Raw genomic sequence first — 15485 nt, 5'->3', positions numbered from 1 at the left:
GTTATCTGAGAGTTCTACCTCTGAATCTGCAGGCAGCAGGAATAGAGAGTGAGACAGTGGACTGGCTTGAGCTTCTGAGATTTCAAAACCCACCCCCCCAGTGACACATTTCCTCCAACAAGGCCACACCTACTCCAAGAAGTACACGTGTTCCAATTTTTTCAAACAACACCACTGCCTATACGTTTGTGGGGCATTCTCACTCAAACCATCATCATAGGTAGTGTGCGCCTATAGTCTTATAATCCTAGTGCTGGGGAGATAGGTGCAGAAGGAATCTTGAGGGTTATTGGCTAACCAAGTAAGGTGATTAGCGACTTTCAGATGCAGTGAAAGATACTCAAAAAGAGGTGGAGAGCCATTGGGAAAGACACTTAACATCAGCCTCTGGTCTCACTAGCACACATGCATATGTCCATATGTACACAAGATACACAGACACGCACACCCAGACCCCTCTCCCACTCTGTATAACCCTACAGGATCAAGTCCAAGCTGATGGTCTTGCACATCAGTGTACTCTGTGCCGTCCATGCTGCTCCCTTTTAGCATAATTCTCCTTTGTTCTCTGTATTCCAGAAGTAGAAATCCCATACAAGTCTCCATATTACTACACACCTTTGCCTCCAACCCATTCCTTTGCTCTTCAGTTTCTCCTACTCGAGTGCCTTTCCCTGTGCTCTCTTGACGTTGCCAATGAATGGAGACCGATAACCATGGGAAACATCTGTTGGTGAGCCCATGAACCACACAAGCGCATGGGATGGTTTTTATCCATGTTTTATACTAGGGCATTTAACCCCATAAGTGATTTATTTCTATCAAGGTCCCCACCCACCCTCTCACTCTCAACCTGCCCACACTGCTCAGAGGGTATTAGCATCATATGGTAATGTGGGTAAGAACCTGCAAAGTCCATGAACCAAATTAACCCAAATAAATAAGGCAGACTCAAAACCCTGCTCCGCCTATTCCTACTTATTTATCCAGGGACAAATTATGTAAATTTCTAGACCTCAATTTCTTCATCTAAAAAACAGAAAACCGTAATAATATAGATTTCAAACAGCTGCTCGGAGGGTGATTCAGGTCAATGGCCTCTAAGGACAGCATTCCGAGAGCTCAAGAATTATTGACTTGAAGAGCCAGGGAAACCAGTCATGATGATAAAGATTAGGATGGTAGTCAAACTGTGCACTTGGCCTTGACTCTGAGTGGGGTAGGTACCAGCAGGTATCTACCAGTGGATCCTGGCTCCACAGGACACTTCCCAAGGTCAAGGCACACATTTTCCCACTGCTGTGCTGACCAACTTGGTTTCTCAAAAACTAGGAAGCAGAAAGAGAAACAAACAATCTCTCTGTTCCTCCTCTAAGTCCACACCACGACAATTGACCCCTAATCTCCAGGGTCATGTGCAGAAGAGTTTCCAAAGATACCTTTCCATTTGAAAGAAAATTCCAACTCCATTGCTTCACTGTGGGCATCTGGCAAAGGGATCTTGAGTACGGTCATGTCTATGCTCCTTGCCTGGAACATGTGTGGCACACTGCTGTCCTGTGTGGCACCCTGCTGTACTGGTGACAAATCCTGAGATTCCCCAGGAAATCCCTTTGTGGCCTGACTCCTGCTTCACCACCAACACTTCAACCCCTTCCTTCTTGACAAAGTGGTCTCAGTCTTTGGAGCCAGGCTGCCTAGGTTAAGATACTGGACCCACATGCTTCTTTCACCCATATGGCTGACACTGGGTGCATCTTTATTGAAGAATATTCTTGGTGTCTCCAGAGTGTCTAAACTTTCATGGAGTTAGGACAATTTGAATAATCAGATTTAGCTCTTAAGTTTTGTTGCTGACAAAAGAAGGTTCCCCAAGTCTAGTGGCATTCTGGCTCTGTCTGTGGAGAAAATCCTATCTATGTGTGTAAAGCAAGCAGAAAAACATAGGTGTCCTCTGCGGCTTTGGGTGGCTTAAAATGGAAGGATTGGAGTGGGTGTTATTTAGGGAAGTAGGGTACAGGATACTCTGAAAATGTTAAGATCCCTAGAGGAATTAAGGTGGTGGTGGTAGTAGTAGTAGTAGTAGTAGTAGTAGTAGTAGTAGTAGTAGAAGACGTAGTGGTGGTGGTGGTGGTGGTGGTGGTGGTGGTGATAGTGTTGTTGTTGATGGTGATGGTGCTGGTGTTGGTTGTGGTGGTGGTGATGATGCTTGTGGTGGTGCTGGTGGTGGTAGGCAGGTAGGTATATGCATCTTTCTGTGCATAGGACATAGTGTGTGTCCTTACTCATTCAGGTAGGATCTCTCACTGAACCTGAGATAGACTGGCCGGCAGCAAGTCCCAAGCATCAATTAAGTTGCTGAACTGTGTCACCTGTGGGAGATCTATGCATTTTGGGTTTCTCTGTCCTTTTTAGTTTGGAAGTTAGAAGGAAAGCGGAAACCCACCCTCCCACCCCACTCAGTGCTTTAGGTGTATATTGGGGATTACACCTGACTTCTCATATGTTTGTATAGATTAGAAACTTGTTTCTAGGGAGAGGGTGTACCTTTGTGGAGACATGTGGAGGGAGGGAGGGAGAGGAGGGGGGGAAGGGGATAATATTTGAAATGTAAATATAGAGTATCTAATTTAAAAAGTCTGTTTCTTGTACTCATAGAACAAGTGCTCTTAGCTGCTGAGCCATCTCTCCAGCGCCTCCCGCCTTTTTAAAAACCTAAGTAAAACAGATAAATCTGGGTGATCTTGTTAGATTAAACTGTCAGTGAGTCTTGCTAAGGAGCTGGAGAGATGACTCAAAGGTCAAGAGCACTAGCTGCTCTTCCAGAGGACCTGAATCAAATTCCCAGCACCTCCATGGCAGCTTACAACTGCCTGTAATTTCAGCCCCTAGGGATCCAATCCCCTCTATTGGCCCCTATGGGCATGCAATAGCACACAGACATACATGTAAGCAAAGGACTCATTCATGTAAAATAAAGCTTAAGACTCTTAAACATCTCTGCAGGGAGTGATGGCTGGCTTTCAGGAGGGAGAAACAAAGGAAGCTTTGGGTTTGCTGACTTTTAAGGTAACTGCTTTGGCTTTAACCCCAGTTCTCTCATTGCTGCATTTGTGATCTTAGCTAATGTCTAGCTGCTTTGTACCCCCACCTTTCTGCAAAATAGAAATGAGTGACAGTAATAACGCATGCCTTCTGCGGTTGGCTGAAGTATTTAGATAGCAGCTGGCAGGTGGTAAGTTCTAAGGGAAGTGCTTACAGTAAATACTCTTAGCTGCTCTGTCACAGAAAGGAAGGACAGGGATACTCAGAGTGTCTTAGTGAGGATTACTATTGCTGTGATAATACCCCATGACCCAAAGCAACATGAAGAGGACAGGGTTTATTTGACTTACATGTCCGTATAAGAGTTCATCATCAAAAGCAGTGAGGGCAGGAACTCTCACAGGGCCAGAACCTGAAGGCAAGAGCTGATGCTGAAATCATGGAGGGGTGTTGTTGCTTATTGGCTTGCTCCCCATGGCTTGCTCAGCCTGCTTTTTTGATAGAACCCAGGACCACCAGGCCAGGGATGGTCCCACCCACCATGGGGGGTCCCTTCTCCATCAATCACTAATGAAAACATTTCCCTATAGGCATATGTACAGCCTGATCCTATAGAGGCATTTTCTCACTTGAGGTTCTCTCCTCCCAAATGCCTTTAGCTTGTGTCAAGTTGACATAAAACGATCTAGTATGGAGTGAGAGAATTCACTATCTAGCATGAAAAGTTTATTTGGGGTGTGCATATGCTGACCTTCTTCATAGACAGTAATAATAATGCAAAGAGACATTGAGTTCATGCTATGTGACTAACTGTGACACAAAGCTCATATGAGCTGCTTCATTAATTCAGACCCTTCCCACCATGTGTCCATTAGCTCACTGTAACTTGCATTGGCATTGTTGTTCACAGGATCAGAGTTTGAACATAAACTCAAGTCTGACTAATGCCAAAAACTTGCATAATTATCACAATCTAATGATTTTATTTCTCAAAGCCTCATTAACTCATGAGAAGAACAATTGCTCTCTGGGGAAAGCAGGTGCCCTGAAACAGCCAGTCTTGGATGTAAAAAGACAAATGCAGTGAGAAAGAGCATAGCAACCATTGGATCATGTTATGAAGAAGAACATAGCAAGCATTGGATCCCATCATGAAGAAGAGCATAGCAACCATTGGATCCCATCATGAAGAAGAGCATAGCAACCATTGGATCCCATCATGAAGAAGAGCATAGCAACCATTGGATCCCATCATGAAGAAGAGCATAGCAACCATTGGATCCCATCATGAAGAAGAGCATAGCAACCATTGGATCATGTCAACTTCAGTGTGTTTGAACTTGCCACTCCCTATTGCTAAGGTGTTACCTGGTGGCAGCTGGCTTCATCTTAGTCTAGTTCACTACATTTGCTAAGCTTTTATTTGTAGAAAACTCTCAGGGTGGAATGGAGGGTTTTCTGCAATTTCCATTGAAGTTTTCATTGCATTACCCAGAACTACATGCCCTCAGCTAGCCATGGCCTGCCGGTCTCTTAACAGTGAACACTGCCTTCTCATTCTTTTGAACGAATTGGATATGACTCGAAGGTGCTTTAAGACACTAAACTTGAAAATGCTTCAGGATGCTAACTTTGGCTTCCAGGACCAGATATGAAAATACAACAAGCATTCTATCAGTGTGGTGTGTCCTTGTTTTCTGGGCACTGCCAATCTTTGGGCTTAGAGGAGATAGGGAAGGCCCCTGCCTAAAGCTTCTGCTGAGAAATAACTTACGTCAATCTCTTCTAAGGTCCACCTGGCATATGCTCTGGACAGCCTATGCTTCCGTTTATAGACTAGCTCTTCTACAATCTGATATCTGGACCATCACATGGTGACAATGGGCTGGGTGCAGAGGAAGGGTTGAGGGACTTATGTCATTAAGAGCTTGCCTACTCAGATAAAAGGCCCAAGATCCCTTTTTACTACTGAACCCAAGTCCTGGGAGTGACCCCTGAGTCAGTTGAAGTTTAAATACTGTTCTTCCAAAATTTTATATCCTTTCAAAACATCAGAATATGACTTTAAAATCTCAGAATGTGGGCCCGGGGAGATGGTTCAGTGGCTAAACCATCTGCTGTACAAGTGTGAGGGCCAGAATTCAATTTCCACAAACCCACTTACATGTTAGACAAGTGTGTCACTCTACACATTATTCTATCACCAGAAGGCAGAGAAGCGGGGTCCCCAGATCAGGCTTGCTCTCAAGACTAGCTATACCATAAAGTTCTAGATTTGATTGACAGTCCCTGCCTTAGTGAATGTGGTGACTTGAATGGAAATGGTCCTCAAAGACTCATTTGTTTAAATGCTTGGCCCATTAGGTGTAGCACTATTAGGAGTTGTGGCCTTGTTGGAGTAGGTGTGGTTTGGTTGGAGGAAGTGTGTCACTAAGGTGGAAGGTTCTGAGATCTCCTAAGCTCAAGCTATGCCCAGTGTAAAACACTGCCTGTAGATCCAGATGTAGAACTCTCAGCTCCTTCTCTAGCACCATGCCTGCCTGGATGCTGCTGTGCTCCCATCATGATGATAATGACCTGAACATCTGAAACTGTAAGCCAACACCGATTCAGTGTTGTCCTTTATAAGAGTTGCAGTGGTCATGGTGTCTGCTCACAGCAATGAAACCCCAAGACACTGAACAGAGTTAGAAGAGCAATTTAAGATGATTTCCAACAACAATATGCACATGCACACACACACACACACACACACACACACACACACACACACATGCAAAAACATACCTATACACAAGAAAGAAAAATAGAAAAGAAAGAAAAAGAAAAAAAAATAGCATGAACTTATTTGGATATAATATGTTTAATAAAACCGTTATACTCCATATAGTACTATTTTAATTATGGTTAGTCATGGGTTCCACCACATTGACTTCCATTTATGATGGCTGACATGGCCATAGCTGCTGCTGAGTGACAGATCTACCAATGGCAGAGACCAGCACTGAGTGCTCCAGATCTGAGAGCATCCTCTCAGTGACCAGACACCAACCTGGTGGCAGACCGACTCCACTGCACCACCTCTTCCCTGGAAAAGACAATGCTTAGTCTTTACCTGAATAGATACTTATTATGGCTATGGATTTTCCTTTCTTGCATGTAATACTATGTGTATCAAAATCACCACCCATGGATTTACAGAATGCCTTATTCACCATCACAGTATTCCAGACTGTATTACGTCTGACCAAAGAACCTATTTCAGGCAGGATGGCAAAGGGTACAGACCCGCTATACATAAAGGTCACTCTTCCAGGAAAAAGGCCTAGACCTGCTGAGGTGCCTGCTGAGGGTGGAGGAAACATAGAGTAGATGGTGGAGGAAGAAGGTCTTTAGAAATACCAGCAAGGTCATGTGGCCAGTTGTAGAAATGAAGACTATAATCGACATGTGTGTTTCTGTGATGTTAAGAATGTGTTTGAACAGATATGTGTTTTCTTTCCTTGGTTTGTTTATCATGTAACATAGCATCAATTAAGAATATCAGTAGTTTTCACACTTAAGTTTGACATACAGAAAGAATGTGCCTTGGAGCTGGGGAAACTCCTCAGCGGTTAAGAGCCCTAGCTGTTCTTTCAGAGAAACTCCAATTCTCAGCAACCACATGGCAGCTCACAACTGTCTAGAATTACAGTCCCAGATCACCAGAAGATGTTCTGACACCTTCATGCAGGCATACATGCAGGCAAAACACCAATGCACATAAAATCAATCAATCAACCCATCAATCAATCATTAAAATAGAATGTCCCCTGTGAGGTGCTTGGCTGGTCGGCCTGCCTGCTTTCTGCATCGCACACCGCAAAGCATACTCAATACTCAGCTACTGCCCTTTCACTGCCAGTATGGTCTTTGGCAACCATGCTGGAACACCTGAGCCCACTGCCCACCCAGATGGATTACAAGGGGGCAGAAGCTAGCTGAACAGGTGTTTCAGGGAATTATTCTTTTTTCTACAATAGTTGGGTTTATCTATGGGTTCAGGTTGACCGTCCACATAGTTATGGCCGGATTTGCTTTCTCGTGTTTGCTGATACTTCCTCGGTGGCCTAACTACCGCTGGCATCCCCTGAAATGGTTACCTTTTCAGGACTTAGGCACAGAAGACAAGAAATCAGGGGACAGAAAAATGCTAAAAATAACTGATTGGAACGTTCATGATTCAGCACCTTCTTTTGTTTCCTGTAAGATGAGCTGAGTTGCTTTCATAAGCAAAACACGAGCTTAAACCACCTTCATTCTCACAGCACAGCTGTGTGGAGATCTAGCTGTCCTGGCTTCGTTTCTAGTTCAGATGCATTCTAAGTTATAACTATTTTATACCATCTCTTCATAAGCTTGTTATGGAGAACAGGAGATACAAGTATGCAAAGCTTCTTTCAGGCGTGTATCTAATGAACAGACATCTCAGAACTTCTAAAAAAGAAAAAAAAAAGGTCCCTCAAAGATGGAGGGCAATGAGTTTGTGATTATCCGGTGGATAGTTATGTTAGACATAATTATAATCTGGTTAAAAATATAATATGTTTGCGATTGTACATGGGGTTGCTATATCATATGAGGTGTAATTATGACCTAGTTATTATTTCCATGTGAAAATTAATCATGACAAAAGGAGATAGGATTGTGTGTCAAGTTGACAAGGGGTCAATTTGTGATAGCTCTTTTTGGTTGTCAACTTGACTACATCTGGAATTTAGTAGAACCCATAAAGCTAGGTACACCTGTGAGGGGTATTTTTCTTCTTAATTATATCTTTTGAGATAGTATGATCCATTATTAATCCAGATCTTTTGAGGTGAGAAGATACACCTTTAATCCAGATCCTAGAGGTGGGAGAGTACACCTTTAATTTGGGCCACCCCGTTTTCTGGTAGCCTCTATAAACATGGGAGGAGGAGGCATGCTTCAGTTTCTGCTTGCTCTCTCTGTCAAGTCTGTTTTTTCCTCCTCTGGAATTAGAGCCTAGTTCTGACATATACGGAATACCAGTTGTGACATCTGGCCTTGTGGACTGAACAACTACTAAATTCGTGGACTTTGTCTTGGTAGACAGTCACTGCAGTACTAGCTGGACCACAGCCTGTAAATCATCCAAATAAACCCCCTTTTATCTCTCCATTCTTTAAGTTCTGTTTCTCTAGAGAATCTTAACACAGACAACGCAGTCTCGTCACACCAAAATAGCTACTTTTAACTTTCATGGTCATAAATTCTCTCTCTCTCTCTCTCTCTCTCTCTTTCCACAAATATGCACAGAAATAGGAAAAAAGATGCACAGAACTTGTATGGTTAGTCTTTGTGTCTAGAAGCAAAACCGTTTTCAATAAACAATCCACTTTTTTACTAAGGAGGTTAGTAGACTGGCTAAGATTTCCATCAGGTAGATTTGCATGGAGAGATTTGGTCAAGATGACTCAACAGTCATAGGCTGGGGCAGCTACAGCTTTTAAACCATGACTCTGAACTAAGTTACAACCGCAAATTCCCTCAAACAGCACCGCAGAGAATGGATACTGTCCTACTTTATCTGAACTCTATGCTGCCATTTATGCTAGTGGTATAATTATTTAAAATTATATTTTAAAATTTCAATAATTATAGCTACTACTAGTTTTGTACTCTGATACGTTAATGTTCACAACCTGTGTGTGTGTGTGTGTGTGTGTGTGTGTGTGTGTGTGTGTGTGTTGGTGTGGCATGTGTGTGTCCAAATATGTACGTGAACATGTGGTATGTGTATATTTGTGGTGTGTGTGTCTATTTGAATGTGTATATGAACACGTGGCATGTGTGTGTGTGTGTTTGTGGTGTGTGTGGATTCAAATGTATATGTGCACATGTGGTATGTGTGTTTGTGGATGGGTGTGTGCGTCTGAATGTGTATGTGATATGTGTGTGTCTATGTGGTATATGTATGTGTTTGTGTGGTGTGTATGTATGTATGCATGCATGCATTTGAATGTATATCTGTACATATGGTGTGTGTGTATGGGTGTGCAGGTGAACATGTATACATTATATATGTTCATGTGCATACAGGATCTAGATTGACATTGGGTATCTTTCAACTTGCCCTTTACTTGCTACATTAAGTTAAGTTTCCGCACTTGAACCTGGATTTGGGTAGTCTCTGTTCTCATCCCTTCTTCCTGCAGTAGTAGGTAGAATAGCAGACGGTGGAGGTGAATGTGGGGACAGACATGGCTATGAGGTGGTAGAGGTGAGGAGTAAATGTCGGAGTGAGTGTAGAGATCGGGTGATGGAGGTGGCAGAGGGGGTGACAACAAGGCCCCTTCCCAATGTTATAACAAAATCTCAGACAAAAGTCAGAGACTCATTTCCCCACAGATCAAAGGCATCATGACCTTTTGTTTGTAGAGGGCTTGTTCTCTACTTCACCTTATTACTGCCTTCTCTGCAGGAATGAAGGGACCAAGAGGCAAGGAGGGCAAAGACAGTTGGCTAGTTCATTTCATTCTCTTCCATCCCTGAGGGTGGTGGCCTTCAGATGCTGTCACTGTTCCCTGTTGTCCAGGAGGATGAACTTTCTGAGTTGAGGAGGAAACATATCCATTCACACCAAAGTGAGGAAAGACTGAGGTTGTGAAGTGAGAAGCAGGGAAATGGAGGAGGACGAAGATGATAGAGAAGTGGTTGTCCCTTGACTAGTACAAAAGGAGGAAGACATGGAGTCACAAGAAACGAAAAAGGGAGTATCAGTGAGGGAGGTGGTACCATTCTGTGGTTTATCCAGGTCCACTAAGTAGATATGAAGTCAATTCTGAAAAGAAAGAGAATTTTGATGTCAAATTAAAAAAATAATATCCTTTTTTTCCCACTGAATCTTTGCAAGAAGTCCAAAGGAAAGCCCCCATACTTCTGTGAGTGCTTTATACTGAGAAATCCTTTGCAAGTGTGCAGCAAGCTCAGCACTTTTCATGTTGAATGAGACAAGTTCCCTTTTCTTGCAAGCAGAGATTTATTTCTGTTTGTCGTTGAAGGCCATTAAGCAATGAAGTTGGCCACAGAGCCATTCTTCCTAATTTTTTGGGGGTGTGTGTGGTTAGTATGAAAAACAAGCTGGCAGTTTCAGAATAACCACAACACAACACATATTAGAAAAGACACAAGGGTCCAGGTATGTGACAACTGTTAAAAGAGAAACAATACTGAACTCGCAAAACCAGCAGGGTACTGTGAAAAGATGCCTGGGACTGTGTCTTTCCAGTCTAAGGCACATGAAGTCACAGCAGCAGCAGGGTGCACAGAGAACAAGAGGTCAACACAGGCGTCAGAGTCACAAGCCCCCGTCTGTTGATGCCTCATGGGTTGTTCTGGCACAAGGCCATCTTATGATATCACAAAGCCAAGCTTCATGGGGACAGGAGAGTGGAAAAGAAAAGACTGTGAGTTCTGATGTTTGAAAAGTGCCACCATAAACAGGAGAGGGACTCGCTGCAAGCATGAGCTGTTTTCCACCTTGGATAGAGGGGGACTTAACCATCTAAAGGAAGTCAGTTGGAAGCTCCCCCAGAGGCTGCTGATGGTGATACCCCTCAGGTGTGCACGTCATGCGTCTTAACGTTGCCCCAAGGGTCCTCCACGAATACCAGCTTATAGAATCTTGCCAGTAGAGCGCTGTGGGGATCCCTCTGCCCTGGACACCTTACCTGTGACTCACAGGAGAATCAGCTGCAGAAGATCTGTGTGTACAGCCTGCCATTTTCTCAGACTCGAGTGTAGATGATAGATCTTGACTTATACCACAGGGCGCAACTTCAGCCTGAAGTCAGGGTGCGGGGCTCATCCAGGCAGGGTCTGGGTTCAAGTTTCTCAGTTGTATCTCTCACATTGTTGATGGCTCCATTTATGGGCAACCTTTAATAGCGGGGAGGGATTATACTAATAAGTCATGGTAATGAAAAGGATTGTGATTTTCAAATAGTAGGATTTGTTTTCTTATGTGGGCTCCTCTGGATGTCATAGTAACAGATGCATGATGGGAATATGCAATTTTGTGAAGCCAATGCCATGGAGATGCCAAAGGTTTCGAAGCACAGGACAGTTAGCAGTGGTCTCTGTTGGGCCTCTCGGTCCCAGATGGTTTGTGGTGGTCTTGTGACATTGTTTGGGGGTAGTCACATACACTTTGTAAGCCACCTCTGTGGTTGCACCAGCCTCCAGCTGCTGTGGAGTTGGCTTCTCACTTACTCTGTACCTATCTAGTCTGGCTGAGCTCTGGAGAAGAAAAGATACTGAGGGAAATGAAAAATGGCTTGTGTTTTCCTCAAAGGGACCCCACTGCTGCCTTATCAAGTCCCCTCTTATAACTGGGCTGCTGACCTTCCTTGCTGTCACTGAGCAGGTGGGTGGGCAACTCTGAAATCTTGCACAGCTGTCTTTGTATCTGGTTCATAGCAGAGGACAGTTAGCAAAGGGTTGATGTGGTACTTACAGTCACCTCTCTGGGTCTTAGCTTGTCCCTAGTCTTGCCAGCTAAATACACTTCATCATGCACCCCACCCCCACCCTTTGGCTAATTGCTCGCTCATATCCTAAATCTCCATCCCTTTGACAGATTGTGATTTACAAGACTCAGGCCATGGATCGCATCAAACATCTTCCCCTGTCTATTTCTATCCCTGCATGGGGGAAAAGGGAAGTTGTCAGAACCTTCTCTTCGGTGTCATGGGAAGTGAAAGACAGGATGAAACGGCCTGAGACGGCCCAAGCTGAGACAGCTAGAAAGCCTTGCTCAGACGACATAGATGTGGCAGCCTGGGTACTGGAGGCGCAGGTCCTTGATCCCAGCACTTTGGAATCTGGGACAGGAGGATCAGTGGTTTAAGACAGACCCTGGACACACAGTGAACTGCAGGCCAGCCTGAGCTACAGAATGAGACGCTTCAAACACACAACTACCCAACCAAACTCACACAGAAGCAAACCACTGGCAGAGTTGGAATCTCAACCCAACCTTCAAGACCTTCACCAAGAGGGTAAGAATGGGAGCAAATCTAAGTGCCATTCTAGAGCGCACCGGTGGGCATCTCCTTTGTACCAGTCCAAACTTGATTTCCCGGCCAGCAAAAGCAGACTGCTGAGTTCTCCCTATCACATTTCCTGTCAACTGAAAGCCCAAGTCTTCCCAGCCAAGGTCTATCGCAGAGCTAGGAGAGTTGTTCAGACAGTGCTTCCACCCACTCCAGCCCATCCCTCTTCCATCACCACCCCTCCCCATCCAGTGACCCCACTCTTCCCTCTCTACACTCTCTCATCCATACTTCCTATGGTGTTATCTCTTCTGTCTGCAGAGCATCCTTTTAAGTCAACTGGGAGGTTTCTTTGGGGAGGGAAGAGTATGTGTCTGGAAGAGTTGGCAGAGAGAAAAGGATGGGAAACAGCCGTGTGTTCTTGTCTTTTACTTTCAACTTGACTGTAGCTGATCAAAGCATTGGCAGGAGGCAGCACTGAACACACTTCTTCCAAAGGTGCAGTGGGTGTCAGCTTTGAGGATGGCATTACATGCTTGGATGGGAGGAAGACATCAGTTCAAGTGGACTGGAGAGTAAATCACTAAACAAGGCATAAACAGTCTCCAAGGAGCTCCTTCGATAATGTGGTGACTCTAGGCCATGCACACTGGTCACATTATTTATCTCTGGGGCGTGAATGTCTTAACCACATCCAAGGGCCTTCACTGGCCTTATAACAACACACAGGACCACAAAGAAGTGCAAATACTCTAGAGGAAGACTCAGAAGAAAGGAAAGGCAGCCCTGGCCCCCAGTCTCTTTTGAGTATGCAGATACCCATGGCCCAAGCCGGAACTTTCTTTTTTGTTCCTCTTGCCCAGTGTTCCTAGTGCTGCTTTGTATGATTGAGATGATCCAGTTGGCCTATAGACTGAGTTCTTGTGACCTTCCTTCCTTCCTTCCTTTCTTTCTTTCTTTCTTCCTTCCTTCCTTCCATCCATCCTTCCTTCCTTCTTTCCTTTCTTCCTTCCTTCCCTCTCTCCTTCCCTCCCTCCTTCCTTCTTCCATCCTCTGCCCTTCCGTCCTTCCTTCCTTCCTTCCTTCCTTCCTTCCTTCTTTCCTTTCTTCCTTCCTTCCCTCCCTCCTTCCTTCTTCCGTCCTCTGCCCTGCCCCCTTCTAGGTTGCTTGCTCCTCTAAATCCTTCAGCCCGAAGGGAGAATACCCATAACCCATTTCTTTCTTCTCACCTCTAGAGTTTCCGTTCTTTCCCTCTGAAACATTACAAGCAGAAAGACACAAATGGTATTTCTGCAGCGATAGTCAGGAGTAAGATTTACAATGAGAGGAGACGATTGAGTTCTTAAGAGCACTGGGCCAGAGGGCCACTCTCTCTCACTGAATTGTCCATGTGATTGATCGGATGATGAATCTGCTTGCTGTTCTGTCCTTTCATGTGAAAACTCTGGCTTACACCCCCTTCCCTCTTTGCCTAATGTGCCCCCTCAGCTCCATGGTCTGCTTGAGATTAAGACTCTCTATTGCTCTGGGAATGGGCTCTGCTCTGGACCAATTGGCACGCCTCATTCCTGGTGATCATTCTGATAGATCTGGAAGTAGCCCAAGGGCCAAAGCCATCCAATTAAAGGGGACTTTAGGACTTTGGTTCAGAGTGCTAGAGAATGACCTTCCTTCTGGAAAGGTTCAAATAATGTAGTAATATAATAATAAATAATATAATAATAAATAAAGGCTCAAATACTCCTGAGGGAGTTTCTAGCCATCTTGACACCACTAGGGGAGAGATTACTCGAGAATAGAGTAGAAATTAGAAAACAAAACAGTTTAATAATAAGCTCAAAAAATTAGAGAGAGGAAAGAAAGACCAAGTTCCAATCTTAGTGTATATTCTGGGATCAGCTTTGCTGAAGTTTCTACCATAATCACTCACCTAGTTATAAGAAGAAATGACTTTTCCTTATTTGACTTTGGTTTTGGAAAGGGAATAAACCTCATGACATTTGAAGTTTCTCATGAAGGGAAAAGCGGAAAAAAATACAAGTATTTTGTTTTTTTTGGTCCCTTTAGTTTACTCCAGGAACTGTACTAGGCATCAGAGAGCAGAGGTAAGGAAGTTATGAGTCCATAGTTGGATAAAATTGGCTCGCATCCTTCAAATCCCCACGGTAAGTAAACCCCAAACCATAGGCAAATAGATAGACTCAAGAATTTTGGACCTCAGAGAAAACCTTTGAAGTATTTTATCTCCCAAGCTTCACATAAAACTTCAATTGTTTCGCTGAGGAATTGGGGTTTCAGAATATCATCAGTGCGTCTGGTACTCAGCTCACTATAACTCTCCCAGGGCAAGTACATTCATATGTGTTTCCAGGCTCTGCCTTCCCAGTGAGGGGACTAATCTGTAAAGTGCAGCTAAACCCACACCAGGAAGATAACTGATTCCTAGAAGCTCGTGTGATTCTGATTTTGGCCTGATGTGTGGCTGGTTCTCTGAAAGCTGAGCCCCACAGTAGCGCTCCCAAGGCCTGCAGCTTACAACCCAGATAGAATCCCAGCACGCCACCCTCCCTGAGAGCTTGGGGAGAATGGCTGGCTGTGTCTTGTGAAGGCAGTAGGGGTTGGATTTGTTTCTAAATTCATTTTCTCTTGTGGGAACAGAGAGTGGGATATGAGCAATTGCCACTAGTCCGAGGCTCTAAAAGCAAGGCATTTGATGCCATAAAGATTGTGGATTTAATTCTACAATCATGCAGCCAACATTACCCACCTCAGCTCTGGACCTATACCAGGAACAGACATTTCTAGTTAGCTGAGTGCTGTTTGAATAAATGAGAACTGTTATCTTTCTATTTCTCCAGACAGTACAGAAGAAAGCCATTCCCTGTTGCTTTCACTTGGGATTCTTTTGGTTACGAGAGGGAGAAAACCCAACCCATTGTGGTTTATACAGAAAAGGGAACTGGGTCATTTCTATGGTAGAAAGTCCAAAGGAAAGACCTGGTCGTAGATGTGGCAGGAACAATCTGATTTGTCGCCTCCAAGTCTCTCTCTTATGCTTTCTCCCTCCTCTCTCTTCCCCCTTTTCTCTTCAGCTTGTATCATTTTCATTCCAAGACTGCTCCCTTCCTTGTGTCTCAACCATCTTACAAGTAGCTGTTGTGTTAATAATATTAATCAGGGGGTTTCTATACTACCTTTGATCATTTAGTTCCCAAATAAAAAACAAAACTTTTATAATTATAATAAGCCTTAATCAGCACTAGAACTGGGCAGATATCAACTTTCTATGGCTATTTTGTCTACTTCCCTGTAAATAACCCTAAGATATGACTTGCCATGTTCCATCCAGGCTGCTCTTATCTCCAATTGGCCATCCCTTATGGT

General features: G+C 44.1%; 1 pseudogene across 1 annotated transcript; it reads left to right on the top strand.

The window, feature by feature from the left end:
• The first annotated feature begins 6867 nt into the window (after positions 1 to 6867).
• On the top strand, positions 6868 to 7366 carry LOC308434801 (signal peptidase complex subunit 1-like; annotated as a pseudogene). The gene has a single exon. The product of its transcript is annotated as a signal peptidase complex subunit 1-like (transcript).
• Positions 7367 to 15485: the final 8119 nt, after the last annotated feature.

This window comes from Micromys minutus, assembly GCF_963924665.1.
Source record: "Micromys minutus genome assembly, chromosome: 22".
Taxonomy (NCBI): domain Eukaryota; kingdom Metazoa; phylum Chordata; class Mammalia; order Rodentia; family Muridae; genus Micromys; species Micromys minutus.
This window is presented reverse-complemented; position numbering and strand designations above follow the sequence as displayed.